This window comes from Rhinoraja longicauda, chromosome 15, assembly GCF_053455715.1.
Source record: "Rhinoraja longicauda isolate Sanriku21f chromosome 15, sRhiLon1.1, whole genome shotgun sequence".
Classification (NCBI taxonomy): Eukaryota; Metazoa; Chordata; class Chondrichthyes; order Rajiformes; family Arhynchobatidae; genus Rhinoraja; species Rhinoraja longicauda.
In genome coordinates this window covers 33,103,569-33,127,576 of record NC_135967.1, presented here as the reverse complement: position 1 = coordinate 33,127,576, position 24,008 = coordinate 33,103,569, and positions in this window count along the sequence as shown.

The window sequence follows — 24,008 nt, the reverse complement described above, 5'->3', positions numbered from 1 at the left end:
TTGGTCCGAGGATGTTTTAATTCGTGGGAGAGTCTAGGACTAGAGGCGTAACCTCAGCATAAAAGGATGTACCTTTAGAAAGGAGATGTGGAATTTCTTTAGTCAGAGGGTGGTGAATCTGTGGAATTCTTTGCCACAGAAGGCTGGGGAGGCCGTCAATGGATATTTTTAAGGTGGAGATTGATACATTCTTGATTAGCAAGAGTGTTGAGGGAGAAGGCAGGAGAATGGGGTTGAGAAAGAAAGATAGATCAGCCATGATTGAATGGCAGAGTAGACTTGATGGACCGAATGGCCTCATTCTGCTCCTACAACTTATGAACTTATGAACCATTTCTTCTTTAGTTTTCTACCTAAGATTACTGCTGGCTCATGTTGGGAACTGTTCCATGGCGTTCATTAAATGCTCTGCCAAGCCACCATTCGTCAATTTGAATCTGAATGCTCAGTCACACTGAGCTATTCTTTAGACTTCAGACTTTAGAAATACAGCTTGGAAACAGATCCTTCGGCCCACTGAGTTCACGCCGACCAGTGATCACTCCATACATTAGTTCTATCCTACACATTAGGGAAAATTTACAATTTTACCAAAGCCAATTAATCTACAAACCAGCGGTCACAGGGAGAACGTACAAACACCGTACAGCCAACACCCATAATCAGGATCGAACCCAGGTCTCATGGGGTGAAAGGCAACAACTTTACTGCTGCACCACTGTGCCCCCCTATGTCCTGAAGATAACAACAAAATACTGGGGTCATTCAGACTCCGAAGAAGGTCTTGACCTGAACCATCCTTCTCTCCAAAGATGCTGCCTGTCCCGCTGTGTTATCCCAGCATTTTGTGTCTATCTTTGGTTTTTAAAAAAATCTGCAGTTCCTTCCTTTACATTGCATCCCCCCTATGTTCTGCTCTAACATGTCACAACTAAACTAGCTGTTCTTACCCAATGTTCAGATATACACTGTTATCAGCGGACATTCAGAAGCAGAAGATTCGGGCAATTTTCCTTTCCTGGTCTCGAGTCTGTGAAGCCGGTAATCCCAAATACTTCTGAAGCTTTACTGATCAGCACAAACCAGTGATTGAATTGAGATGTATTGATCTTGTGGTTCCATACCTCTTCCCATGCACAGTAAAATTAGCCACTGGCCCATCAGAGATTGAGATTTTTTTTTTTCCACAGAAGCAGAATTTTATATTCTTTTTTCTTGTCCACTTCTACTTTATGATATCCAGGGGAGATGTAAATTTCTTTCCTTGCTTGTTGGTTGCAGAGTGAGACCTAATTTTATTATAGTGTGGCCTTTAGCAATCTGTGCATTTCTTCTTTTGTTGTCATTTCTCTGCAGGAGTTCATGATATCAATAGCGTAAAAAAAAAGAAATGCTTCAAATGATAAATAATCTTTGCCTTATTTTTTATTCTTCTGAGGTTCCATTTATTTTGCTGTGGAGATTTAGTATCATAGGAGGTTATTCATTTCATCACAACTGAAATGGCTGGATCAAAGAGCTACCTTCTTAATCCCAGTCTTCTGTTTTATTATTTCAATATTTTATTTTCCAAATATTGATTTACTTTCATTTTAAATCTGTCCAACACTGTTTGCAATAGGTCATTCTATCTATCTATCTATCTATATAATACTAAAACTCTGCGGTCCAACATTCCGTATGTATGTATGTATATGTGTATGTACGGAAGATTACTTACAAACCCTACTCCTCCTAGACGGTACACCAAAGCGCTACGATTTTTGTACCGCCGTATTCACCATTAACCTGGGCAACTATTGTAAGTACTTTCGTTCAAATTGAAGCTACCTTTTTAAAGCTAGAGAGATATTAAAGTTTAAATTTTTCATTTCTAACCCTTTTCTTCAAGGGGCTACATTTGTTTCCAAAAGTTTCCAGAAAAGGATTTAGTTTTCAGCAAGGATTTAGTTTTCAGCTTGTGACGGCTACATTGTTTCGAAAAGCTTCCAAGAAGTCTTTTTTGTTATTGCAAGTCAAGTCAAGTCAAGTCAGTTTTATTTGTATAGCACATTTAAAAACAACCCACGTTGACCAAAGTACTGCACATCTGATTAGGAAAAAACAAACAAACATCTGATTAGGGAAAAAAAAAAAGAATGAAGGCTATAGTGGTCACTTGACATACACAGATCAGGAGGACGGGCCCAACGGGCACACTTGGAGAGTAAGAGTGGGGCTGGGGGAGGAGAGAATGGGGGGTGTGGGGACGGGCCCAACGGGCCCTCTTTTCCGGGCCCAACGGGCACACTTGGAGAGTAAGAGTGGGGCTGGGGGAGTGAGAATGGGGGGTGTGGGGACGGGCCCAACGGGCCCTCTTTTCTAGTCTATATAATACTAAAACTCTGCGGTCCAACATTCCGTATGTATGTATGTATATGTGTATGTACGCAAAGATTCCGAAGAGTTTCTGTCCATAACTTACAAACCCTACTCCTCCCTGACGGTACACCAAAGCGCTACGATTTTTGTACCGCCATATTCACCATTAACATGGGCAACTATTGTAAGTACTTTCGTTCAAATTGAAGCTACCTTTTTAAAGCTAGAGAGATATTAAAGTTAAATTTTCATTTCTAACCCTTTTCTTGAAGGGGCTTCAGCGCGTGATGTCACAATGGCACCCGTGCACCAATGAGAGATCAGCTCGGTTTTAAATTTACATCTTCAGCTTGTGACGTCACAATGCTTGTGTGAGATTGTTGCAACATTGTTGCAAAAGGAAACTGCCAGTTTTTTAAAGTTGTGCAAGTCACTTAACATACACAGATCAGCATGGGGCCCCTATTCCCTCCCTCCCCCCCCCTTCCCCCCTCAACCCCTTCCTACCCACTCCTTCCCACCTCCATCCCCACTCCCTCCCCCCCTCCTCCCCAACTCCCTCCCCACCTCCCTCACCCCTCCTCCCCTAACTCCCCCCCCTCCCTCCTTCCCTCCATCCCTCCCCCCCTCCCTCCACCCTTCCATCCCTCTCCCCCTCCCCCCTCCTTCCACCCTCCCTCCCCCCTTCTGGTTACAAAGGAAACCCTACGGGGACGGGCCCAACGGGGAAAGAGGGGTACTGGGAAAAGGGGAGGTCCCCCTCCCTCCCCTCCCCTCCCCCCTCCCCCTCCCCCCTAACCCTCTCCCTCCCCTTCCCCCCTCCCCTCCTCCCTCCACACCTCCCTCCTCCCTCCCTCCCCTCCTCCCGGTTACAATGGAAACCCTACGAGGACGGGCCCAACGGGGAAAGAGGGGTACTGGGAAAAGGGGAGGTCCCCCTCCCTCCCCCTTACACGCTCCCTCCCTCCCCCTCCCCCTCTCCCTCCCCCCTCCCCTCCCCCCTCCCTCCCCCTCCCCTCCTCCCTCCACACCTCCCTCCTCCCTCCCCCCTACCCCCCTCCCTCCCCTCTCCCTCCTCCCCCTTCCCCCTCCCTCCCCCTCCCCTCCTCCCTCCCCCTCCCCTCCTCCCTCCACACCTCCCTCCTCCCTCCCTCCCCCTTCCCTACCTCCCCTCCTCCCGGTTACAATGGAAACCCTACGACGACGGGCCCAACGGGGAAAGAGGGGTACTGGGAAAACGGGTGGTCCCCCTCCCTCCCCCCTTCCCCCCTCCCTACCCCCTCCCTCCCCTCTCCCTCCCCCTTGCCCCTTCCCCCCTCCCCCTCCCCTCCCCCCTCCACACCTCCCTCCTCCCTTCCCTCCCCCCCACTCCCCTCCCGGTTACAATGGAAACCTTACGAGGACGGGCACAACGGGGAAAGAGGGGTACTGGGAAAAGGGGAGGTCCCCCTCCCTCCCCCTTCCACCCTCACCCCTTCCCCCCACCCCTCCCCCTCTCCCTCCCCCCTCCCTCCACCTCCCCCCCTTCCCCCCTCCCCCTCCCTCCCCCTCCCCTCCTCCCTCCACACCTCCCTCTTCCCTCCCTCCCCCCTCCCTCCCTGCCTCACGGTTACAATGGAAACCCTACGAGGACGGGCCCAACGGGGAAAGGGGTGTGCTGGGGAAAGGGGGGGGGAGAGTAAGAGTGTATCTGGGGGAGAGAGAATGGGGGGGTCTGAGAATGGGGACTGGGGAGGGGGACAACAGGGGGCTTGGTGGTTTGGGAAAGAAGAGTACTGGGAAAAGGGGAGGTACCCCTCCCTCCCCACTCTCCTCCCTCCCTCATCCCTCCCTCCCTCCCGTCCCAGCAGCGCTGACCGCCGGGAGGTGTAGTCGCCGTCGCCTCTCCCGCTGTTTGATTTCATTTATAACAAAGACATTTATTTAAAATGAGGAATGTGATTTTCATTAAGTTTGATTTTATTTATTTTAAAAAAGCTGATGCTCTATAGATAAGTTTATTTCCTTTTCAACAAAGAACGCTGTTTATTTTAAAGTAAAATAGACCCTCCCCCCACCCCCCTCCCTCCCCTCTCCCTCCCCATCCCCCTCCCCTCCTTCCCCCTCCCCTCCCCCCTCCACTCCACCCTCCCCTCCCCCCCTCCCTCCCACTTCCCTCCCTCCCATCCTCCCGGTTACAATGGAAACCCTACGAGGACGGGCCCAACGGGCCCACTCGGTCTAGTCTATATACTACTAAAACTCTGCGGTCCAACATTCCGTATGTATGTATGTATATGTGTATGTACGGAAGATTCCGAAGAATTTCTGTCCATAACTTACAAACCCTACTCCTCCCTGAAGGTACACCAAAGCGCTACGATTTTTGTACCGCCATATTCACCATTAACGTGGGCAACTATTGTAAGTACTTTCGTTCAAATTGAAGTTACCTTTTTAAAGCTAGAGAGATATTAAAGTTTAAATTTTCATTTCTAACCCTTTTCTTGAAGGGGCTTCAGCGCGTGATGTCACAATGGCACCCGTGCACCAATCAGAGATCAGCTCGGTTTTAAATTTACATCTTCAGCTTGTGACGTCACAATGCTTGTGTGAGATTGTTGCAACATTGTTGCGAAAGGCAACTGCCAGTTTTTTAAAGTTGTGCAAGTCACTTAACATACACAGATCAGCATGGGGCCCCTATTCCCTCCCTCCCCCCCCCCTTCTCCCCTCAACCCCTTCCTCCCCACTCCTTCCCACCTCCATCCCCACTCCCTCCCCCCCTCCCTCCCCCCTCAATCCCAACCTCCATCACCACTCAGCCCCTAACTCCCCCCCTCCCTCCTTCCCTCCATCCCACCCTCCCCCACTCCCTCCCCCCTCCCTCCACCATTCCATCCCTCTCCCCCTCCCCCCTCCTTCCACCCTCCCTCCCCCCCTCCCGGTTACAATGGAAACTATACGGGGACGGGCCCAACGGGGAAAGAGGGGTACTGGGAAAAGGGGAGGTCCCACTTCCCCCCTCAACCCCTTCCTCCCCCCTCCTTCCCACCTCAATCCCCACTCCCTCCCCCCTCCCTCCCCCCTCAATCCCAACCTCCATCACCACTCAGCCCCTAACTCCCCCGCTCCCTCCTTCCCTCCATCCCACCCTCCCCCACTCCCTCCCCCCTCCCTCCACCATTCCATCCCTCTCCCCCTCCCCCCTCCTTCCACCCTCCCTCCCCACTCCCGGTTACAATGGAAACCCTACGGGGACGGGCCCAACGGGGAAAGAGGGGTACTGGGAAAAGGGGAGGTCCCCCTTCCCCCCTCAACCCCTTCATCCCCCCTCCTTCCCACCTCCATCCCCACTCCCTCCCCCCCTCCTCCCCAACTCCCTCCCCCCTAACTCCCCCCTCCCTCCTTCCCTCCATCCCTCCCTCCCCCAATCCCTCCCCCTCCCTCCACCCTTCCATCCCTCTCCCCCTCCCCCCTCCTTCCACCCTCTCTCCCCCCTCCCGGTTACAATTGAAACCCTACGAGGACGGGCCCAACGGGGAAAGAGGGGTACTGGGAAAAGGGGAGGTCCCCCTCACTACCCCCTTCCCCCTCCCCTCCCCCCTTCCCCTCCCTCCCCCTCCCCCCTCCCTCCCCTCCCCCTCCCTCCCCTCCCCTCCTCCCTCCACCCCTCCCTCCTCCCTCCCTCCCCCTTCCCTCCCTCCCCTCCTCACGGTTACAATGGAAACCCTACGAGGACGGGCCCAACGGGGAAAGAGGGGTACTGGGAAAAGGGGAGATCCCCCTCCCTCCCCCTTCCCCCCTCTCCCCCTTACCTCCCCCCCTCCCTCCCCTCTCCCTCCCTCCTCCCCCCTTCCCCCCTCCCCCCCTCCCCTCCCCCTCCCCTCCTCCCTCCACACCTCCCTCCTCCCTCCCTCCCTCCCCCTTCCCTCCCTCCCCTCCTCCCGGTTACAATGGAAACCCTACGAGGACGGGCCCAATGGTGAAAGAGGGGTACTGGGAAAATGGGAGGTTCCCCTCCCTCCCCCCTCCCTCCCTTCTCCCTCCCCCCCTCCCTCCCCCTCCCCTTCCCCCCTCCCTCCCCTTCCCCCCTCCCCCCTCCCTACCCCTCCCCCCTACCCCCTTCCCTCCCCTCTCCCTCCTCCCTTCCCCCCTCCCCTCCCCCTCCCCTCCCCCTCCCCTCCCCCCTCCACACCTCCCTACTCCCTCCCTCGAAAAGCAACTGACAGAAGCACTAAGTAGCCGCGAATGTTTCAAAACCAGCACTTAACCGCGAATGTTTTTTTAAAAAGCACTTAACCGCGAATGTTTCAAAACAAGCAATTAAAAAGCACTTTTTTTAAAAAAGTATTTTTTTTTATTCCAAGAGAATGGGGGGGGGGTCTGAGAATGGGGACTGGGTAGGGGGACAACAGGGGTCGTTGCGGTGGGGGCTTGGTGGTGGGGGAAAGAGGGGTACTGGGAAAAGGGGAGGTCCCACTTCCCCCTCAACCTCTTCCTCCCCCCTCCTTCCCACCTCCATCCCGACTCTCTCCCCCCTCAATCCCAACCTCCATCACCACTCAGCCCCTAACTCACCCCTCCCTCCTTCCCTCCATCCGACCCTCCCCCACTCCCTCCCCCCCTCCCTCCACCCTTCCACCCCTCTCCCCCTCCTTCCACCCTCCCTCCCCCCCTCCCGGTTACAATGGAAACCCTACGGGGACGGGCCCAACGGTGAAAGAGGGGTACTGGGAAAAGGGGAGTTCCCCCTCCCTCCCCTCCTCCCTCCCCTCCCCCCTACCCCTCTTCCCCCCTCCCCCTCCCCTCCCTCACCCTCCCCTCCTCCCTCCACACCTCCCTCCTCCCTCCCTCCCCCCTCCCGGTTACAATGGAAACCCTACGAGGACGGGCCCAACGGGGAAAGAGGAGTACTGGGAAAAGGGGAGGTCCCCCTCCCTCCCCCCTTCCCGCTCCCCTCCCCCCTCCCCTCTCCCTCCCCCTCCCCCCTACCCCCCTCCCTCCCCTCCCCCCTCCCTCCCCTCCCCTCCTCCCTCCACACCTCCCTCCTCCCTCCCTCCCCCTTCCCGCCCTCCCGTCCTCCCGGTTACAATGGAAACCCTACGAGGACGGGCCCAACGGGGAAAGAGGGGTACTGGGAAAAGGGGAGGTCCCCCTCCCTCCCTCCCCCCTACCCACCTCCCTCCCCTCTCCCTCCCCCCTTCCCTCCTCCCTTCCCCCCTCCCCCCTCCCATCCCCCCCTCTCCCCCCTCCCTCCCCCCTACCCCCCTCCCTCCCCTCTCCCTCCCCCCTTCCCCCCTCCCCCCTCCCCTCCCTCCCCTCCTCCCTCCCCCTTCCCTCCCCTAACCCTCCCCCTTTCCTCCCCTCCCGGTTACAATGGAAACCCTACGAGGACGGGCCCAACGGGCCCACTCGGTCTAGTATACTACTAAAACTCTGCGGTCCAACATTCCGTATGTATGGATGTATATGTGTATGTACGCAAAGATTCCGAAGAGTTTCTGTCCATAACTTACAAACCCTACTCCTCCCTGACGGTACACCAAAGCGCTACGATTTTTGTACCGCCATATTCACCATTAACATGGGCAACTATTGTAAGTACTTTCGTTCAAATTGAAGCTACCTTTTTAAAGCTAGAGAGATATTAAAGTTTAATTTTCATTTCTAACCCTTTTCTTGAAGGGGCTTCAGCGCGTGATGTCACAATGGCACCCGTGCACCAATGAGAGATCAGCTCGGTTTTAAATTTACATCTTCAGCTTGTGACGTCACAATGCTTGTGTGAGATTGTTGCAACATTGTTGCGAAAGGCAACTGCCAGTTTTTTAAAGTTGTGCAAGTCACTTAACATACACAGATCAGCATGGGGCCCCTATTCCCTCCCTCCCCCCCCCTTCCCCCCTCAACCCCTTCCTCCCCACTCCTTCCCACCTCCATCCCCACTCCCTCCCCCCCTCCTCTCCAACTCCCTCCCCACCTCCCTCACCCCTCCTCCCCTAACTCCCCCCCCCTCCCTCCTTCCCTCCATCCCTCCCCCCCTCCCTCCACCCTTCCATCCCTCTCCCCCCTCCCCCCTCCTTCCACCCTCCCTCCCCCCTTCTGGTTACAAAGGAAACCCTACGGGGATGGGCCCAACGGGGAAAGAGGGGTACTGGGAAAAGGGGAGGTCCCCCTCCCTCCCCCTTACACGCTCCCTCCCTCCCCCTCCCCCTCTCCCTCCCCCCTCCCCTCCCCCCTCCCTCCCCCTCCCCTCCTCCCTCCACACCTCCCTCCTCCCTCCCCCCTACCCCCCTCCCTCCCCTCTCCCTCCTCCCCCTTCCCCCTCCCTCCCCCTCCCCTCCTCCCTCCCCCTCCCCTCCTCCCTCCACACCTCCCTCCTCCCTCCCTCCCCCTTCCCTACCTCCCCTCCTCCCGGTTACAATGGAAACCCTACGACGACGGGCCCAACGGGGAAAGAGGGGTACTGGGAAAACGGGTGGTCCCCCTCCCTCCCCCCTTCCCCCCTCCCTACCCCCTCCCTCCCCTCTCCCTCCCCCTTGCCCCTTCCCCCCTCCCCCTCCCCTCCCCCCTCCACACCTCCCTCCTCCCTTCCCTCCCCCCCACTCCCCTCCCGGTTACAATGGAAACCTTACGAGGACGGGCACAACGGGGAAAGAGGGGTACTGGGAAAAGGGGAGGTCCCCCTCCCTCCCCCTTCCACCCTCACCCCTTCCCCCCACCCCTCCCCCTCTCCCTCCCCCCTCCCTCCACCTCCCCCCTTCCCCCCTCCCCCTCCCTCCCCCTCCCCTCCTCCCTCCACACCTCCCTCTTCCCTCCCTCCCCCCTCCCTCCCTGCCTCACGGTTACAATGGAAACCCTACGAGGACGGGCCCAACGGGGAAAGGGGTGTGCTGGGGAAAGGGGGGGGGAGAGTAAGAGTGTATCTGGGGGAGAGAGAATGGGGGGGTCTGAGAATGGGGACTGGGGAGGGGGACAACAGGGGGCTTGGTGGTTTGGGAAAGAAGAGTACTGGGAAAAGGGGAGGTACCCCTCCCTCCCCACTCTCCTCCCTCCCTCATCCCTCCCTCCCTCCCGTCCCAGCAGCGCTGACCGCCGGGAGGTGTAGTCGCCGTTGCCTCTCCCGCTGTTTGATTTCATTTATAACAAAGACATTTATTTAAAATGAGGAATGTGATTTTCATTAAGTTTGATTTTATTTATTTTAAAAAAGCTGATGCTCTATAGATAAGTTTATTTCCTTTTCAACAAAGAACGCTGTTTATTTTAAAGTAAAATAGACCCTCCCCCCACCCCCCCTCCCTCCCCTCTCCCTCCCCATCCCCCTCCCCTCCTTCCCCCTCCCCTCCCCCCTCCACTCCACCCTCCCCTCCCCCCCTCCCTCCCACTTCCCTCCCTCCCATCCTCCCGGTTACAATGGAAACCCTACGAGGACGGGCCCAACGGGCCCACTCGGTCTAGTATACTACTAAAACTCTGCGGTCCAACATTCCGTATGTATGTGTGTATATACGGAAGATTCCGAAGATTTCTGTCCATAACTTACAAACCCTGCTCCTCCCAGACGGTACACCAAAGCGCTACGATTTTTGTACCGCCGTATTCACCATTAACCTGGGCAACTATTTGTAAGTACTTTCGTTCAAATTGAAGCTACCTTTTTAAAGCTAGAGAGATATTAAAGTTTAAATTTTCATTTCTAACACTTTTCTTGAAGGGGCCAAACCCTACTCCTCCCAGACGGTACACCAAAGCGCTACGATTTTTGTACCGCCGTATTCACCATTAACATGGGCAACTATTGTAAGTACTTTCGTTCAAATTGAAGCTACCTTTTTAAAGCTAGAGAGATATTAAAGTTTAAATTTTTCATTTCTAACCCTTTTCTTGAAGGGGCTTCAGCGCGTGATGTCACAATGGCACCCGTGCACCAATGAGAGATCAGCTCGCGATGGACAAGCCGCTGCTATTGGGTGTTTACTACTTTAAATTTACATTAAATTTTTTCTGACCTTTTTTTTCAAGGTCTTCAGCTTGTGACGTCACAATGCTTGTGTGAGATGGTTGCAACATTGTTGCGAAAAGCAACTGCCAGTTTTTTAAAGTTGTGCGAGTCACTTAACATACACAGATCAGCATGGGGCCCCTATTCCCTCCCTCCCCCCCCCTTCCCCCCTCAACCCCTTCCTCCCCACTCCTTCCCACCTCCACCCCCCCTCCCTCCCCCCCCTTCCCCCCTCCCCTCCCCCCTCCCTCCCCCTCCACACCTCCCTCCCTCCCCCTTCCCTCCCTCCCCTCCTCCCGGTTACAATGGAAACCCTACGAGGACGGGCCCAACGGGGAAAGAGGGGTACTGGGAAAAGGGGAGGTCCCCCTCCCTCCCCTTCCCCCTCCCCTCCCCCCCTACCCCTCTCCCTCCCCCCTCCCCCCCCTCCCTCCCCCTCTCCCTCCCCCCTCCCCCCCTTCCCCCCTCCCCTCCCCCCTCCCTCCCCCTCCCCTCCTCCACACCTCCCTCCTCCCTCCCTCCCCCTTCCCTCCCTCCCCTCCTCCCGGTTACAATGGAAACCCTACGAGGACGGGCCCAACGGGGAAAGAGGGGTACTGGGAAAAGGGGAGGTCCCCCTCACTCCCCCCTTCCCCATCCCATCCCCCCTCGCTCCCCTCTCCCGCCCCTTTCCCCCCCTCCCCTTCCCCCTCCCTCCCCTCCTCCCTCACACCTCCCTCCTCCCTCCCTCCCCTTCCCTCCCTCCCATCCTCCCAATGCTTGTGTGAGATGGTTGCAACATTGTTTCGAAAAGCAGCTGACAGAAGCACTAAGTAGCCGCGAATGTTTCAAAACCAGCACTTAACCGCGAATGTTTTTTAAAAAAGCACTTAACCGCGAATGTTTCAAAACAAGCAATTAAAAAGCACTTATTTTTTTTAAAGTATTTTATTTATTCCAAGAGAATGGGGGGGGTCTGAGAATGGGGACTGGGGAGGGGGACAACAGGGGTCGTTGCGGTGGGGGCTTGGTGGTGGGGGAAAGAGGGGTACTGGGAAAAGGGGAGGTCCCACTTCCCCCCTCAACCTCTTCCTCCCCCCTCCTTCCCACCTCCATCCCCACTCTCTCCCCCCTCAATCCCAACCTCCATCACCACTCAGCCCCTAACTCACCCGTCCCTCCTTCCCTCCATCCGACCCTCCCCCACTCCCTCCCCCCCTCCCTCCACCCTTCCACCCCTCTCCCCCTCCCCCCTCCTTCCACCCTCCCTCCCCCCCCTCCCGGTTACAATGGAAACCCTACGGGGACGGGCCCAACGGGGAAAGAGGGGTACTGGGAAAAGGGGAGGTCCCCCTCCCTCCCCCCTCCCTCCCCCTTTCCCCCTCCCCTCCCCCCTCCCCTCCCCCCTCCCCTCTCCCTCCCCCTCCCTCCCCCTCCCTCCCCCTCCCCCCTACCCCCCTCCCTCCCCTCCCCCCTCCCTCCCCTCCCCTCCTCCCTCCACACCTCCCTCCTCCCTCCCTCCCCCTTCCCGCCCTCCCCTCCTCCCGGTTACAATGGAAACCCTACGAGGACGGGCCCAACGGGGAAAGAGGGGTACTGGGAAAAGGGGAGGCCCCCTCCCTCCCTCCCCCCTACCCACCTCCCTTCCCTCTCCCTCCCCCCCTACCCTCCTCCCTTCCCCCCTCCCCCCTCCCATCCCCCCCTCTCCCCCCTCCCTCCCCCCTACCCCCCTCCCTCCCCTCTCCCTCCCCCCTCCCCCCCTCCCCTCCCCCCCTCCCTCCCCTCCTCCCTCCCCCTTCCCTCCCCCAACCCTCCCCCTTTCCTCCCATCCCGGTTACAATGGAAACCCTACGAGGACGGGCCCAACGGGCCCACTCGGTCTAGTCTATATACTACTAAAACTCTGCGGTCCAACATTCCGTATGTATATGTGTATGTACGCAAAGATTCCGAAGAGTTTCTGTCCATAACTTACAAACCCTACTCCTCCCTGACGGTACACCAAAGCGCTACGATTTTTGTACCGCCATATTCACCATTAACATGGGCAACTATTGTAAGTACTTTCGTTCAAATTGAAGCTGCCTTTTTAAAGCTAGAGAGATATTAAAGTTTAATTTTCATTTCTAACCCTTTTCTTGAAGGGGCTTCAGCGCGTGATGTCACAATGGCACCCGTGCACCAATGAGAGATCAGCTCGGTTTTAAATTTACATCTTCAGCTTGTGACGTCACAATGCTTGTGTGAGATTGTTGCAACATTGTTGCGAAAGGCAACTGCCAGTTTTTTAAAGTTGTGCAAGTCACTTAACATACACAGATCAGCATGGGGCCCCTATTCCCTCCCTCCCCCCCCTTCCCCCCTCAACCCCTTCCTCCCCACTCCTTCACACCTCCATCCCCACTCCCTCCACCCCTCCTCCCCAACTCCCTCCCCACCTCCCTCACCCCTCCTCCCCTAACTCCCCCCCCTCCCTCCTTCCCTCCATCCCTCCCCCCCTCCCTCCACCCTTCCATCCCTCTCCCCCTCCCCCCTCCTTCCACCCTCCCTCCCCCCTTCTGGTTACAAAGGAAACCCTACGGGGACGGGCCCAACGGGGAAAGAGGGGTACTGGGAAAAGGGGAGGTCCCCCTCCCTCCCCTCCCCTCCCCCTCCCCCTAACCCTCTCCCTCCCCCTTCCCCCTCCCCTCCTCCCTCCACACCTCCCTCCTCCCTCCCTCCCCTCCTCCCGGTTACAATGGAAACCCTACGAGGACGGGCCCAACGGGGAAAGAGGGGTACTGGGAAAAGGGGAGGTCCCCCTCCCTCCCCCCTTCCCCCATCCCATCCCCCCTCCCTCTCCTCTCCCTCCCCCTTCCCCCCGTTCCCCCCTCCCCTTCCCCCATCCCTCCACACCTCTCTCCTCCCTCCCTCCCCTTCCCTCCCTCCCATCCTCCCAATGCTTGTTTGAGATGGGTGCTACATTGTTTCGAAAAGCACCACTAACAGATCGCAGTGAGAAGCACTATGTGACCGCGAATGTTTCAAAACAAGCACTTAAAAAGCACTTATCTTTTTTTAAAGTATTTTTTTTAATTGCAAGTCACTTAACATACACAGATCAGCATTGGGCCCCTATGCTCGTGGGCCACCGGGGCAAGTGTTTCCCGGTTACAATGGAAACCCTACGGGGACGGGCCCAACGGGGAAAGAGGGGTACTGGGAAAAGGGGAGATCCCCCTCCCTCCCCTCCCCCCTACTCCCTCCCCCCTTCCCCCCTCCCCTTCCCCCCTCCCCTCCCCCCTCCCTCCCCCTCCCCTCCTCCCTCCACACCTCCCTCCCTCCCCCCTCCCGGTTACAATGGAAACCCTATGAGGACGGGCCCAACGGGGAAAGAGGGGTACTGGGAAAAGGGGAGGTCCCCCTTCCCCCCTCAACCCCTTCATCCCCCCTCCTTCCCACCTCCATCCCCACTCCCTCCCCCCCTCCTCCCCCTCCCTCCCCAACTCCCTCCCCCCTCCCCCCTAACTCCCCCCTCCCTCCTTCCCTCCCTCCCCAATCCCTCCCCCCCTCCCTCCACCCTTCCATCCCTCTCCCCCCTCCTTCCACCCTCCCTCCCCCCCTCCCGGTTACAATTGAAACCCTACGAGGACCGGCCCAACGGGGAAAGAGGAGTACTGGGAAAAGGGGAGGTCCCCCTCCCTCCCCCCTTCCCCTCCCCCCTACCCCCCTCCCTCCCCTCCCCCCTCCCTCCCCTCCCCTCCTCCCTCCACACCTCCCTCCTCCCTCCCTCCCCCTTCCCGCCCTCCCCTCCTCCCGGTTACAATGGAAACCCTACGAGGACGGGCCCAACGGGGAAAGAGGGGTACTGGGAAAAGGGGAGGTCCCCCTCCCTCCCCCCTACCCACCTCCCTCCCCTCTCCCTCCCCCCTTTCCCTCCTCCCTTCCCCCCTCCCCTCCCCCTCCCATCCCCCCCTCTCCCCCTCCCTCCCCCCTACCCCCTCCCTCCCCTCTCCCTCCCCCCTCCCCTCCCCCCCTCCCCTCCCCTCCTCCCTCCCCCTTCCCTCCCCCAACCCTCCCCCTTTCCTCCCCTCCCGGTTACAATGGAAACCCTACGAGGACGGGCCCAACGGGCCCACTCGGTCTAGTATCTATCTATATACTACTAAAACTCTGCGGTCCAACATTCCGTATGTATATACGGAAGATTCCGTATGTTTGTACGGAAGATTCCGAAGATTTCTGTCCATAACTTACAAACCCTACTCCTCCCAGACGGTACACCAAAGCGCTACGATTTTTGTACCGCCATATTCACCATTAACATGGGCAACTATTGTAAGTACTTTCGTTCAAATTGAAGCTACCTTTTTAAAGCTAGAGAGATATTAAAGTTAAAATTTCTCATTTCTAACCCTTTTCTTGAAGGGGCTTCAGCGCGTGATGTCACAATGGCACCCGTGCACCAATGAGAGATCAGCTCGGTTTTAAATTTACATAATTTTTTTTCTGACCTTTTTTTTCAAGGTCTTCAGCTTGTGACGTCACAATGCTTGTGTGAGATGGTTTGCAACATTGTTGCGAAAAGCAACTGCCAGTTTTTTAAAGTTGTGCAAGTCACTTAACATACACAGATCAGCATGGGGCCCCTATTCCCTCCCTCCCCCCCCTTCCCCCCTCAACCCCTTCCTCCCCACTCCTTCCCACCTCCATCCCCACTCCCTCCCCCCCTCCTCCCCAACTCCATCCCCACCTCCCTCACCCCTCCTCCCCTAACTCCCCCCCCTCCCTCCTTCCCTCCATCCCTCCCCCCCTCCCTCCACCCTTCCATCCCTCTCCCCCTCCCCCCTCCTTCCACCCTCCCTCCCCCCCTTCTGGTTACAAAGGAAACCCTATGGGGACGGGCCCAACGGGGAAAGAGGGGTACTGGGAAAAGGGGAGGTCCCCCTCCCTCCCCTTACCCCCTCCCCCATCCCCCTCCCCCCTAACCCTCTCCCTCCCCCTTCCCCCCTCCCCTCCCCCCCTCCCCTCCTCCCTCCACACCTCCCTCCTCCCTCCCTCCCCTCCTCCCGGTTACAATGGAAACCCTACGAGGACGGGCCCAACGGGGAAAGAGGGGTACTGGGAAAAGGGGAGGTCCCCCTCCCTCCCCCCTTCCCCCATCCCATCCCCCCTCCCTCCCCTCTCCCTCCCCCTTCCCCCCGTTCCCCCCTCCCCTTCCCCCCCCTCCTCCCTCCACACCTCTCTCCTCCCTCCCTCCCCTTCCCTCCCTCCCATCCTCCCAATGCTTGTTTGAGATGGGTGCTACATTGTTTCGAAAAGCACCACTAACAGATCGCAGTGAGAAGCACTAAATGACCGTGGTCGTGAGAAGCACTAAATGACCGCGAATGTAGCAAAAACAGCACTTTAAACCACTTTAAACCACTGTTTTCAAGTAGTCTTTTTTATTGCAAGTCACTTAACATACACAGATCAACATGGGGCCTCTATGCTCGTGGGCCACCGGGGCAAGTGTTGCGAAACAGCACTTGGAGTGTGTCTGGGGGAGAGAGAGAATGGGGGGGGGGGTCTGAGAATGGGGACTGGGGAGGGGGACAACAGGGGTCGTTGCGGAGGGGGCTTGGTGGTGGGGGAAAGAGGGGTACTGGGAAAATGGGAGGTCCCCCTTCACCCCTCAACCCCTTCCTTCCCACCTCCATCCCCACTCCCTCCCCCCCTCCTCCCCCTCCCTCCCCAACTCCCTCCCCACCTCCCTCAAACCTCCCCCCTAACTCCCCCCCTCCCTCCTTCCCTCCATCCCTCCCTCCCCCAATCAATCCACCCTTCCATCCCTCTCCCCCTCCCCCCTCCTTCCATCCTCCCTCCCCCCTCCCGGTTACAATAGAAACCCTACGGGGACGGGCCCAACGGGGAAAGAGGGGTACTGGGAAAAGGGGAGGTCCCCCTCCCTCCCCTCCCCCCTACCCCTCCCCCCTTCCCCCTCCCCTTCCCCCCTCCCCTCCCCCCCTCCCTCCCCCTCCCCTCCTCCCTCCACACCTCCCTCCACACCTCCCTCCCCCCCTCCCGGTTACAATGGAAACCCTATGAGGACGGGCCCAACGGGGAAAGAGGGGTACTGGGAAAAGGGGAGGTCCCCCTTCCCCCCTCAACCCCTTCATCCCCCCTCCTTCCCACCTCCATCCCCACTCCCTCCCCCCCTCCTCCCCCTCCCTCCCCAACTCCCTCCCCCCTCCCCCCTAACTCCCCCCTCCCTCCATCCCTCCCTCCCCAATCCCTCCCCCCCTCCCTCCACCCTTCCATCCCTCTCCCCCCTCCTTCCACCCTCCCTCCCCCCTCCCGGTTACAATTGAAACCCTACGAGGACGGGCCCAACGGGGAAAGAGGAGTACTGGGAAAAGGGGAGGTCCCCCTCCCTCCCCCCTTCCCCCATCCCATCCCCCCTCCCTCCCCTCTCCCTCTCCCTCCCCCTTCCCCCCTTCCCCCCTCCACTTCCCCCCCTCCCCCCTCCCTCCCCCCCCCTCCTCCCTCCACACCTCCCTCCTCCCTCCCTCCCCCTTCCCGCCCTCCCCTCCTCCCGGTTACAATGGAAACCCTACGAGGACGGGCCCAACGGGGAAAGAGGGGTACTGGGAAAAGGGGAGGTCCCCCTCCCTCCCCCCTTCCCCCATCCCATCCCCCCTTCCTCTCCTCTCCCTCCCCCTTCCCCCCGTTCCCCCCTCCCCTTCCCCCATCCCTCCACACCTCTCTCCTCCCTCCCTCCCCTTCCCTCCCTCCCATCCTCCCAATGCTTGTTTGAGATGGGTGCTACATTGTTTCGAAAAGCACCACTAACAGATCGCAGTGAGAAGCACTATGTGACCGCGAATGTTTCAAAACAAGCACTTAAAAAGCACTTATCTTTTTTTAAAGTATTTTTTTTAATTGCAAGTCACTTAACATACACAGATCAGCATTGGGCCCCTATGCTCGTGGGCCACCGGGGCAAGTGTTTCCCGGTTACAATGGAAACCCTACGGGGACGGGCCCAACGGGGAAAGAGGGGTACTGGGAAAAGGGGAGATCCCCCTCCCTCCCCTCCCCCCTACTCCCTCCCCCCTTCCCCCCTCCCCTTCCCCCCTCCCCTCCCCCCTCCCTCCCCCTCCCCTCCTCCCTCCACACCTCCCTCCCTCCCCCCTCCCGGTTACAATGGAAACCCTATGAGGACGGGCCCAACGGGGAAAGAGGGGTACTGGGAAAAGGGGAGGTCCCCCTTCCCCCCTCAACCCCTTCATCCCCCCTCCTTCCCACCTCCATCCCCACTCCCTCCCCCCCTCCTCCCCCTCCCTCCCCAACTCCCTCCCCCCTCCCCCCTAACTCCCCCCTCCCTCCTTCCCTCCCTCCCCAATCCCTCCCCCCCTCCCTCCACCCTTCCATCCCTCTCCCCCCTCCTTCCACCCTCCCTCCCCCCCTCCCGGTTACAATTGAAACCCTACGAGGACCGGCCCAACGGGGAAAGAGGAGTACTGGGAAAAGGGGAGGTCCCCCTCCCTCCCCCCTTCCCCTCCCCCCTACCCCCCTCCCTCCCCTCCCCCCTCCCTCCCCTCCCCTCCTCCCTCCACACCTCCCTCCTCCCTCCCTCCCCCTTCCCGCCCTCCCCTCCTCCCGGTTACAATGGAAACCCTACGAGGACGGGCCCAACGGGGAAAGAGGGGTACTGGGAAAAGGGGAGGTCCCCCTCCCTCCCCCCTACCCACCTCCCTCCCCTCTCCCTCCCCCCTTTCCCTCCTCCCTTCCCCCCTCCCCTCCCCCTCCCATCCCCCCCTCTCCCCCTCCCTCCCCCCTACCCCCTCCCTCCCCTCTCCCTCCCCCCTCCCCTCCCCCCCTCCCCTCCCCTCCTCCCTCCCCCTTCCCTCCCCCAACCCTCCCCCTTTCCTCCCCTCCCGGTTACAATGGAAACCCTACGAGGACGGGCCCAACGGGCCCACTCGGTCTAGTATAATACTAAAACTCTGCGGTCCAACATTCCGTATGTATATACGGAAGATTCCGTATGTATATACGGAAGATTCCGAAGATTTCTGTCCATAACTTACAAACCCTGCTCCTCCCAGACGGTACACCAAAGCGCTACGATTTTTGTACCGCCGTATTCACCATTAACGTGGGCAACTGTTGTAAGTACTTTCGTTCAAATTGAAGCTACCTTTTTAAAGCTAGAGAGATATTAAAGTTTAAATTTTCATTTCTAACACTTTTCTTGAAGGGTCCAAACCCTACTCCTCCCAGACGGTACACCAAAGCGCTACGATTTTTGTACCGCCGTATTCACCATTAACATGGGCAACTATTGTAAGTACTTTCGTTCAAATTGAAGCTACCTTTTTAAAGCTAGAGAGATATTAAAGTATAAATTTTCATTTCTAACCCTTTTCTTGAAGGGGCTTCAGTGCGTGATGTCACAATGGCACCCGTGCACCAATGAGAGATCAGCTCGGTTTTAAATTTACATCTTCAGCTTGTGACGTCACAATGCTTGTGTGAGATTGTTGCAACATTGTTGCGAAAGGCAACTGCCAGTTTTTTAAAGTTGTGCAAGTCACTTAACATACACAGATCAGCATGGGGCCCCTATTCCCTCCCTCCCCCCCCTTCCCCCCTCAACCCCTTCCTCCCCACTCCTTCCCACCTCCATCCCCACTCCCTCCCCCCCTCCTCCCCAACTCCCTCCCCACCTCCCTCACCCCTCCTCCCCTAACTCCCCCCCCTCCCTCCTTCCCTCCATCCCTCCCCCCCTCCCTCCACCCTTCCATCCCTCTCCCCCTCCCCCCTCCTTCCACCCTCCCTCCCCCCTTCTGGTTACAAAGGAAACCCTACGGGGACGGACCCAACGGGGAAAGAGGGGTACTGGGAAAAGGGGAGGTCCCCCTCCCTCCCCTCCCCTCCCCCCTCCCCCTCCCCCCTAACCCTCTCCCTCCCCCTTCCCCCCTCCCCTCCTCCCTCCACACCTCCCTCCTCCCTCCCTCCCCTCCTCCCGGTTACAATGGAAACCCTACGAGGACGGGCCCAACGGGGAAAGAGGGGTACTGGGAAAAGGGGAGGTCCCACTTCACCTCTCAACCCCTTCCTCCCCCCTCCTTCCCACCTCCATCCCCACTCCCTCCCCCCCTCCCTCCCCCTCAATCCCAACCTCCATCACCACTCAGCCCCTAACTCCCCCCCTCCCTCCTTCCCTCCATCCCACCCTCCCCCACTCCCTCCCAACTCCCTCCACCCTTCCATCCCTCTCCCCCTCCCCCCTCCTTCCACCCTCCCTCCCCCCTCCCGGTTACAATGGAAACCCTACGGGGACGGGCCCAACGGGGAAAGAGGGGTACTGGGAAAAGGGGAGGTCCCCCTTCCCCCCTCAACCCCTTCCTTCCCACCTCCATCCGCACTCCCTCCCCCCTCCTCCCCCTCCCTCCCCAACTCCCTCCCCCCTCCCCCTCCCCCTAACTCCCCCCCTCCCTCCTTCCCTCCATCCCTCCCTCCCCAATCCCTCCCCCCTCCCTCCACCCTTCCATCCCTCTCCCCCCTCCTTCCACCCTCCCTCCCCCCTCCCGGTTACAATTGAAACCCTACGAGGACGGGCCCATCGGGGAAAGAGGGGTACTGGGAAAAGGGGAGGTCCCCCTCCCTTCCCCCTTCCCCCTCCCCTCCCCCCTCCCTCCCCCTCCCCCATACCCCCTCCCTCCCCTCCCCTCCTCCCTCCACACCTCCCTCCTCCCTCCCTCCCCTTCCCTCCCTCCCCTCCTCCCGGTTACAATGGAAACCCTACGAGGACGGGCCCAACGGGGAAAGAGGGGTACTGGGAAAAGGGGAGGTCCCCCTCCCTCCCCCTTACACGCTCCCTCCCTCCCCCTCCCCCTCTCCCTCCCCCCTCCCCTCCCCCCTCCCTCCCCTCCCCTCCTCCCTCCACACCTCCCTCCTCCCTCCCCCCTACCCCCCTCCCTCCCCTCTCCCTCCTCCCCCTTCCCCCTCCCTCCCCCTCCCCTCCTCCCTCCCCCTCCCCTCCTCCCTCCACACCTCCCTCCTCCCTCCCTCCCCCTTCCCTACCTCCCCTCCTCCCGGTTACAATGGAAACCCTACGACGACGGGCCCAACGGGGAAAGAGGGGTACTGGGAAAACGGGTGGTCCCCCTCCCTCCCCCCTTCCCCCCTCCCTACCCCCTCCCTCCCCTCTCCCTCCCCCTTGCCCCTTCCCCCCTCCCCCTCCCCTCCCCCCTCCACACCTCCCTCCTCCCTTCCCTCCCCCCCACTCCCCTCCCGGTTACAATGGAAACCTTACGAGGACGGGCACAACGGGGAAAGAGGGGTACTGGGAAAAGGGGAGGTCCCCCTCCCTCCCCCTTCCACCCTCACCCCTTCCCCCCACCCCTCCCCCTCTCCCTCCCCCCTCCCTCCACCTCCCCCCCTTCCCCCCTCCCCCTCCCTCCCCCTCCCCTCCTCCCACCACACCTCCCTCCACACCTCCCTCCCCCCTCCCTCCCTCCCTGCCTCACGGTTACAATGGAAACCCTACGAGGACGGGCCCAACGGGGAAAGGGGTGTGCTGGGGAAAGGGGGGGGGAGAGTAAGAGTGTATCTGGGGGAGAGAGAATGGGGGGGTCTGAGAATGGGGACTGGGGAGGGGGACAACAGGGGGCTTGGTGGTTTGGGAAAGAAGAGTACTGGGAAAAGGGGAGGTACCCCTCCCTCCCCACTCTCCTCCCTCCCTCATCCCTCCCTCCCTCCCGTCCCAGCAGCGCTGACCGCCGGGAGGTGTAGTCGCCGTCGCCTCTCCCGCTGTTTGATTTCATTTATAACAAAGACATTTATTTAAAATGAGGAATGTGATTTTCATTAAGTTTGATTTTATTTATTTTAAAAAAGCTGATGCTCTATAGATAAGTTTATTTCCTTTTCAACAAAGAACGCTGTTTATTTTAAAGTAAAATAGACCCTCCCCCCACCCCCCTCCCTCCCCTCTCCCTCCCCATCCCCCTCCCCTCCTTCCCCCTCCCCTCCCCCCTCCACTCCACCCTCCCCTCCCCCCCTCCCTCCCACTTCCCTCCCTCCCATCCTCCCGGTTACAATGGAAACCCTACGAGGACGGGCCCAACGGGCCCACTCGGTCTAGTATCCTATAAAATCTTGGTAAAACAGAAGACTGGGATTATTCTTCCTCATTTTTTTACGACAATCTAATAATTCTTCATTCTTTTACGACAGTCTAATAATTTCTAATGACTGATCAGTAGAAATACCTTTTTCCTATTAGCTTAAAAATATCCTCTTGAATCTTTCTTGTTGTGAAAAAACAGCCTTAATGTGATGATCACTAAATAATTTTCTTATAGTAGCGTTGAGTATGGGATGAGTATTTGGCAGGAGACCAAGGTTAATTGCCTTCTTCTTTTCTGAAATTGTGCAATGGGATCTTTGATGTTCATCTGAGAGAGCAGAATCTTGGTGTAATGTTCATTCCAGAGGTGGTACACACAGGGTGTAGCTTTTCCTTATGCAATGGAATATTGTCCTAGATTTAGCTCCTAATCATTCCTTCCAGATGTCTATCGCTCTTTTTTGTTATAGAGTCACAGGATTACACCGCATGGAAAAAAAACCTTCACCCCACCATGTCCATGGCAGCCCGCAAGTACCTATCTATACCAATGCCATTTCAAGCATCTGGCCCTCAGCTGCTACAGATGCCGTCTTACCTGCTGTATCATATGAGACTGACACCACCAAAATATTTGGTGGTGTCAGTCTCAGGGTTTGCTGGATCCCAGTGGCTGGTGGTGATACTCAACTGAATACATAGTCTCTCATGCATATCCACTCTTCCTATTGTGATACCGCACAGCACAGCACTCCAGCTGTGTTATATAGTTGTACCACAGCTTCCATGCTCTTATCTATCCTGGCTAATGAAGGAAATATCCTACTTGTATTTTATTCACTATTTACTAGTTAAAATGCCTACAGATATCCTTGAACATATATACCAAGATCCTTTCACTCCTCAGTAATTCCTTCATTCCTACCATTACTGAGTTTATTCCAGCTTTACTAATATTCCCAAAATACAGTACCTATTTTTCAGATTAGATTCCATCTGCCTTATCTCCACTCATTTTACCAACTCATCGGTATTGTTCTGTAGCCAAAGAACACCATTCCCATTATCACAGCATTTAAAACTTACTAATCATGGCTCCTTTGTTCACTCCTATCCAGATCAATAATATTACATGGCTACCAGTGAGAGCACACCACTGACCCCAGTCACATTTGCAAACACAGTCCTCCACCATCACCCTGCCTCCTTTCACTGAACAAATCTTGTGATTCAACTTGCCATATTGCCCTGAATCCCATGGGCTCTTACCTTTGGGATCCTCATCAAAGGCCTTCCTGAAGTCGATGCAGACCACATAAACCACATTCCCTTTGACACACATCATCACCTCCTCAAAACATTCAACCAAAGTAATTAGACACAATGTCCTCTTTACAAAACCATACTGACTATATCAGTTAGGCTTTAGAATCGTGTTAACAGATAACATTTCAAATAAAATGACCTGAGGTTTAGCTTTAGCAGCATCATACAAATATTGCAATGATGCAAATATTTTAAACAGCTAATATATTTTAAAGAACAGAATTAGATGTGAATGTCATAGGTATTTGCATCATAACATCACTGGCAGTGGCTCTGAATATTTACAGTACTTTAAAATCGTTTTTAACACCACAGCGAATTTGCATCATAGGAGGGAGAGACAAATCATCATGCAGTAAAAAATAATGATTTACATCAGTGTGCTTAAGGAGATGTGGGTTTTAATGTGAATTATTTGTAACTTTGATGAAAGTCACACCATTTCACTGCAATGATCTGTGCAGTAAAATAAAAATTTGAACAATTATTTTTTTCTATCACAATGGAGCTTTCTGGAATTCGTTTGGAGATTTGAATTGTTTCCTGTTTAGGAGATTGAGACGTTGTGGAAATATTATAACAGCTGATCCAATGACAGTTGGAAAACCTTCTACAATTTGCAGCTCAAATGATCGGTATCACACCTGCAGAAAAACTTTCTTATAGCTATGACCATTACTATAACTAGATAGATTGTATTATATGGTGAGTGTTCCTTTAAAAAGTATCATATCTGACACACAATGAGTGAGAGAGCAAAAGTAAGACAAAAATTGGAAAATTATACACCATAGACAGCAAAGCAAACAGTTTATTTCTAGGTAGCTCCAGGGCATTTACCTACTCCATCGTCATTCATTCATTCCGTTTCCCTGCTACATCCTCTTATCTCATTGACTGGTTTCTCAACAATACTGAATTGCATTAGATAGCAGCTATAATCAGAGAGTGTGATTGTTTAGAGAAACTCTTTTTCACTTCAAGAAATGTCAATGCTTCATATCAATTTGCATAAGTCATGTCGATAATCAGAACCTGGCATTGTACTAATTGGATAACTTGTTGCATATCGACTATTCCTTTCCAAAGCACTGAAAATGTAGTTATGTTAAGAGATTCTGTGCAGCTTTTGTGTTTCGGTGACAAAGCACCATGATGAATTTTACAGTGTATCAAATGGTCTCTTGACCATGTCTTTAATTAGTAACTCTGAACTGAATGGATTATATGTTTAGTTTTGCCTGGGACAGGTCT